Source organism: Henckelia pumila, chromosome 3 (assembly GCF_033568475.1).
Source record: "Henckelia pumila isolate YLH828 chromosome 3, ASM3356847v2, whole genome shotgun sequence".
Taxonomy (NCBI): domain Eukaryota; kingdom Viridiplantae; phylum Streptophyta; class Magnoliopsida; order Lamiales; family Gesneriaceae; genus Henckelia; species Henckelia pumila.
In genome coordinates, this window is record NC_133122.1 from 120,380,368 (window position 1) to 120,387,755 (window position 7,388).

The following is a 7,388-nucleotide window of genomic DNA, read 5'->3' on the forward strand; positions in this document are numbered from 1 at the left end:
TGAGAATTAAAATATAGGAGTTTAGATATATATTTAAGTTATAAGTTTTTTAATTAAGATGGATAATGATAGAGTAAGATAGGTTTTTTTTTGCTAACCTGTAGAATATACGCATAGTAATTTAAGCTTGTTAGCCGAGTACCATCAATATTTCGACTATTTATGTCCCAGCCATATGTACCATGTGACAGAAGGAGTGGATACTGCATAGGATCATAGTAACCAACTATATCTTTAATGCTGATTAGATTTCTACCTATTCCTTGTATAATAATATCTCGAGTGTTCAAATTTTCTTCACATTCATTGTCAACAATGACGGATGCAACTTGAGATGATGTTGGTAGATTGTATTGATGTTCATTTGGTTGTTGTTGCCTAATGATGAGCCTACAGTTCGGTATGTCTTCACGCTGGCCAATTTGTCGAAACACGTGTACAAATGGATTGTGTTCATCAAGAATTTTTTGTATCTTGATCAAGATTTCTCGTCTTAGTTCTGGATTTTCTTAAAGTCTATTGTTTATATCATGATCTGTGTCTACAATCCACATCTGCAAGTACCGTGGCCTACAATTCTCATTTGGCAGAAGACTTCCAATTGAGTGATATATTGATCCATGGACACGAAATGAGTAAAACTCCATTTGTACCTGTTGCTATGGACTCATCCACGTTGACTCCCATTAGTGTAAAAGAGAAAACATGGTTGTATGCCCTTATGTATTGCCGAAAATGTTTTTCCTCTTCATTGTTCATAGAATAAAGTTCTTGAAATTCAATTGGAGATGAGAATAAGATCCAGCTTTGTATTTCCATTTCGACAACAAAATTGTGATGTTTCACCATGAAATAATATAGCTTGACAGTGTACACAAAGTGACGGGTCAGGCAACCGCCACTGATGATTATTCTCAAATTCACTGAAATTTCTTGCTAGGTTATGATATCGATGTGGACGTGGACGTGGACGTGTACCTCGTTGTATGTTAGTTGTGACATTGATTTCATTGAAGTTTGTTTCTGCAATATTAAATTTGAACAGTGAATCGACAAAAATATGGAGACAGTTTATTATTAATTTTTTTAGAACCTTAATATAAATTTAAGGTAGTATATTTGCATAATATTTATAAATTATTATTTAAATTCCAAAATTTTCAAATATATATATTTTATCCTAAGTTTTAGCAATAGATTTTTTTTTTTTCAATATCAAAGTTCTATATTAGTTGTTTTGAAGGTTAATATGAACATTTATAGCCATGTTATGTATTTTAAGTATAAAATTTTGACTATTTTAAATTTTTGCAAGTAATATGAATAAAATATAATTGTGCATAAAATTTAGAAAAGATGAATAAAAATCAATTCAACTGACAGATGGAGTTTTATGAAATTATTAAAGAGTGAATAGTGAATTTGGAAAGAAAATTGATGGGAGATCCATTAATAAGAACATTATTGGAACAACTTCAAAACAATTTAAATATGACAGTAATGAAGAACTATGAACAGTAATATTAATTTTGTTTATATTTTTAATTTATGTTTTTATGTAAGCGGACCATTAAACCATATAAAATGGTTCAAAGCTAGTTCTTTCATTTAAAAATTATATTTTTAAAAAATATAAATTAAAATATAATATAAATACATAAATATTCCTAAAATAAAAATATTTATTAACATAGTTAATATTATATATTACTTGAAAATAGAATAAAAATGTAAGATCAAAATATTATTTAATTTTTATTTATTATATTTATATAAAAATTTATTAAAAACCAAATATTAATGTAAATATAATGAAGAATGAAATATATAATTTGTAAATATAAATAATATTATATTTTTGGAAAGAATTAATAAATTAAATAACTTTTTAAATATATGTATCTTATGTTCTAAAACAAAAAAAAAAAAAAAAATTTTGTTTAGGTTTAAGACGGTTGCATTGGTTTTAGATAGGTTTACCGAATCAATGCCTAACGGCTTGATTTATTGGCGCTGTTTTGAAGTGTAATAGCGAACAATTTACAATCTATATTATGCACTTTACGTACATGCAAAGAAAGCATTGTCCTTTGAAATAAAATTTTGTAATATTTTATATTTTTAATAATATTAATGTAATATAAATTATAATTTGAGAAATTGTATTCGCGTTTAACTGGAATTCAGACCATTGGTCGGTGACTCGCGGGTTTGATTTCTGGTTGGTTCGGTTCTTTAGACAAAACATTTGACTAATAAAAAATGATAGATTATTTATTTTTAACATAATTAAGGAATAAAAATTGGAAACTGAGATCCAATTATTAACTGGTGATGGAGTTTATGATTATATATTTCGAAATAAACATGAGATTAATTAACTGATTAACGTCCTAATCACATGTTAATCAATCCAAGTTTAATGTGGTATAAGCCAAAACTCAATATATAAATATACAAGTTTAAATTGAAACTTATGATAAATTTAAATACATAAACTTTTTAGGTTGCGATGACATTTGTCCATTTTAATTAGTAAATATATCGATAAAATATAACTTTAGTGACATGAACATATGCGTAGCAATGATACATTCGTCATTAAAATAAAAGTTAGCGACCTGTAATATTCATGTTAAGACCATTGATAAGTGCATAAAAAATATTACATTTATATAGGGCTAAGTTTGCATCCACAACCCTTGTGAAAAGTCTAAAAGAGCATAAATCCCCTAAATAAAATATTTATAGGCTAATTGCAACCCTCAGTTTTTTAAAATGTAGCACATTTCACCCGTATGTTATACAAACTAACGCGCACATTTTAATACCCTCTCATAGGGGTTTTTGGGGGGGGAGGGATTATGAGTGTTGTTTTTAAGAAGATGGGGTTTTTAGGTCTAACATGCCATTAATATTACACATTGTGGTTTTATGCTCTTTTAGACTCTTTCACAGGTGGTGTGGATGCAAATTAGACCCATGTATATATTGCATCTATTCTATATAATGATGTAGTAGAATACCTTGAGGAATATAAGTTTGTTTTGTGGTTGATGGGTTGCATACTACTTCCACGCTAAAAATTTGATGTGAAAGTTAGATAAGAAATTGACTCTATGCGACATGTTTGGCGCACCATAGTCGCATCGAAGCTAGCATAAACAATATACATAAGCATTTGTAAACTTGATCATGGTAATATTTGAAAATAAAATTTATTTATGAGGTGTATATATAACTGAAAAGATTAATTTTTAATTTTAAAATAAAAATATTATTATTTTGGATAATATAAGAAATAAATAAACAATTTCAATATATTTATATAATATAGATACAATATAAATAAATATTAATTAAAATAATGTCAAATGGTGAAAAGTGGTTTTTAAATCGGTTTACGAATCAATGCATTAATAGTAGATTACCAGGTTGTTTTGAAGGGTAATACAAATAATTTACAATTATATTTGTATTTTACCTTTATGTAAAGAAAGCATGTGTTGTAATAAAATTTGTAATATTTGAAATTTTAATAATTAATGCAAATAAATTATAATTTGTGAATAAATTGGGTAACCTAGACCAGACCCTTAACCGGGTTGCGGTCGATCTGGCCGGTTCAGTTCTTAATAAACATTGTTTATAAAAATCATAAAATATTTAATTTGAACATAATTAAGGACTACAAATGAAACTGAGAACCAATTATTTACTGGTGTTCGAGTTGATGATTTATTTTAAAGTCAACATGAGATGAATAAAGATTAAAGTCCTATCACATATCAATCAATCCTAATGGGGTATAAGCGAACCAAGATATAATATACATTTGAATTGAAACTTTTATATGAATAAATCAGAAAGTTTTAGTTGATGACATTTGTTTATTTTAATTAGCAAATATATCGTTAAAATATATTTAGTGACATGTAAATATGCAAAGCATATATATCCATCATTGAAATAAAAGTTAGCGATCTATAATATTCATGTTAAGTTATTGATAATGCAAAAAAATATTATGTGTATATATTGCATCAATTATATGTAAGGATATAGCAAAATACCTCGAGGAACATTATTTGTTTGTGGTTGATGGGTGCTATTGCTTCCACGCTCAAAATTTGATGTGAAAGTTTGATAAGATATTGACTCTGTGCGACATGTTTGGCGCACCATAGTCGCATCAACAGCTAGCATAAACAATAGACATAAGCATTTGTAAACTTGATCATGGTAATATTTGAGAATGAGAATTATTTATGAGGTGTTGTATATTATATCAAATTATTTTATATATTTAAAATTTTCAATTATTTTACGATATAGTAATAATTTAATTATAAATATTATAGAAGGTACGTACAATTTTGACCGAGGTTATCGGTTGATTCCTGAATCCTAGTTGTTGGCGCAAGTAAATCATTATTAGCATGAGACGATACATTGGGGATTGATGAACTCAAATAATTTTGTCTTCTTCTCTGATAAGTTTCACGACGCCGAGCCAATTCTACATTTCTTGTTTGTTCATTCATTGACTATTGTCTATTACGTTGTGCCAATCTCCAATTTAGTTGCTGGGCTATTAAACAATATTTTTAAATTGTAAGTGGATTGAGCAGTTGTGTAAGTAAATTTTTAATTACGTAACATACAATTTTGGCTTGAAATATAATTGGAGGTAGCCAAATTCATTCTTCTTCTTGCTTGGTAATTTGATCGATGTCGAGCAAGGTAGGATTGTCGTTGTTTTTCGGTCATAGAATGTATTCTTTGACGTTGGGTCAGTGCTAGCATTTGACGTCTTTCATTGTCATATGAACTGGAGTTTGTCATGTCCTACATAGCACCACAGACCAATAGTTACATTTCTATGAAATTTTAATGATTACTTTTACTTATTAATTTGCTTTATGTTTAATATATAACAAAAATTTGTAAATATATTGAGATAAAAGCAAGATCGTATTAAAATTTAAAACCACTTAAAAGAAAAGTAAGAGTATAAAATTATTTTCTTTTGAGTTTTTTATAAAAACTTTGTCAATATATAAATCGAAAATAAAATAGAGTGGATATGGTTACTTGTAAGTTGTTGAAGAGAAAAAGTAAAATACCTGTTGTGACATTTGTTCCTGATGTGTGATGTCATTTTGGACAGAAATGTGTTATTGACATAATTGTCAGGTCTATCTTCTCCCGAATCACTGGCATCCATTTGTTAAAAATAAAACGACTGGAATAGAACTATATTATATCCCAACAAAGTTAACATAAGGTCAAAGGTAAACCGATATTGAAAATTTTAAATATACTTAAATAATTTGAAGAAACTTAAAAACCAAGAAATAAATATAGTAACTTCATTGTGATATCTAGAAGATGATGGTTTTGATTAAGATACATAATATGTTTTATATGATTTTTTATTAAATGAAAAATATAATGTTTTTGTAATTTGATAATTAAGAATTTTTTGTTATAAAGAACGACACAAAGACATCAAAGTTAGTGATTGACCCATCAACTTTGAGAGTGAGTTTTTTTGTAAGGCACATCAAACATGCTCAAATTTGTATTAAAGAATTATACTTTTAGCTTACAAAATATTTTTTTTATAGGTGATCTAAATAGAAGATCCGTCCTACAAAACATATTGACCAAGAAAGACAACCTTATAAAATTAATTAATAATAACAACATATTCGGTGGCGAAAAAAAAACAAACAAAACGAAATAAACAAAAAAAACTAAAAAAAAAAAAAAATAGATGATATATATATTAAATCGTGTGTAGCACCGATTTCGTCAATCCAAAGTGTAAGATCCTTGAATGAAATTCTCAACAACATCAAAATTTAATGAGACCAATGAATGAGAGATTGAACCTCAGTTTTTTTTTTTCCAAAGGTCTTAACACGATAAAAAATGTTTTTGTGTCCTTCAAGTTTCACTCAATTCTGACATAGATTTCAAAAAGTTGAACATTAAGCCAATATACCACAACCTATTATCTTAAAATCTCATTATTTTCATATAACTATTGTATTTGTTTTACTTAATAGAAAACATTATTTGCTGTTTGTAATATGACCAATATTTTTATCATCATTATCTTTAGGGCTGGGATATCGAGCTAAAATGCCGATTTTTTGAGATACCGTATCGAACTTTTTTCGAAATATAGACATTTTTTTGGTATTGAATTTTTTTTCGGTATTATACGATACCAATATGAATTTTTTTCATACCAACATTTCAGAATTTCAATATCGATACTGGTATGAATTTTTTTCATGCCAATATTTTTTATACGGTATACCGAAAACCCACCCCTAATTATCTTATTCTAGTATTAAGTTTATGGTTTATGTGTGATATGGTTTAAGCTAATATACCAACTCATGTAGGCTGATCCTTAAACATATATGGTCACGAACTATACGCTCTTTTATTTTTGATGTAGCCACCAATTTCTTGTTTTATTTCTGTGTTTTTTTTAAAGAGATTTGACAATTAAAACGGTTTGGCATAATTTCACGACCAAAAGAAGAGCAACTAATATGATATGCTAACTTTTTCGGTTTATACACAAATGTCCCGGTGTTTCAATGCAGTTTTGAATAAAAGTCAGTGGTATTTGAATTAACATAGTTTTTAACCGTGAAAATATCACTTACAATGGTGCAATTGGAAGGAGGTAAGATGAAACTTTTACTGGATTCTGCAATAGAAAGATGCTTGAAGTGCTACGATTCTATGAAAGTTCTCTCCGACAATTTGTCGAGCAGGTGGCGTTCTTCATCGAAAGAAATAATTGCTTTATTTGCTGAAAATTTTTACAAACCCAACTGAAATAAAAAAGCACAGAGGTAAGGAAAATTGAAACTCAACACAAATCGTGAGATCAATCAACAAACATATACTCAAAAAACAACACATGAAGTTGGCGACGTGCGTGATGATCAGAAACACGTATACCATTATGAAAGAGAACCCAAAGATTATGAAATAAAATCAAAATTTGGTATGTAAACATCCATTTAAATAATATATAATTCATAAATGCGATCGATACAAAAATAAAACCAGAAAAGCATTTCAAGTAAAGATTTCACCAAAAAAATATCACAATACCAGAGAAATAAAAACTCATGAGCATTAAATAAAACCCAAAAAAGAACAGAAAACACATACAGTGAAGTAGCCTTCCAACCCATAATCAAAAGCCCATCTTGACTGTGGGAAATTTCTAAGCTCGAGTGGAATTTGTTGAAGAAATCGAGTGGAGGTTTCACTGAAGAAAGGAATTTGTGCAGAAGAGCCGAAGATTTTGTTAATCAATAGTGTTGTTTGAAGAGGGGAGAACTGAAAATGGG

The 7,388-nt window shown here is 28.1% G+C and overlaps 1 long non-coding RNA gene across 2 annotated transcripts; it reads right to left on the reverse strand.

Annotated features, from left to right (window-relative positions):
- Positions 1-850: 850 nt before the first annotated feature.
- LOC140893489 (uncharacterized) lies at positions 851-5,237 on the reverse strand. 2 transcript variants are annotated; one of them, XR_012153166.1, is made up of 5 exons: positions 5,127-5,237; positions 4,665-4,848; positions 4,373-4,591; positions 4,074-4,199; positions 851-1,023 (listed from the first exon to the last, which is right to left on the reverse strand). It is a non-coding gene; the product is annotated as an uncharacterized lncRNA (long non-coding RNA). The 2 variants fall into 2 exon arrangements; XR_012153165.1 differs by lacking the exon at positions 5,127-5,237 and having other exon boundaries at positions 4,665-4,899.
- Positions 5,238-7,388: the final 2,151 nt, after the last annotated feature.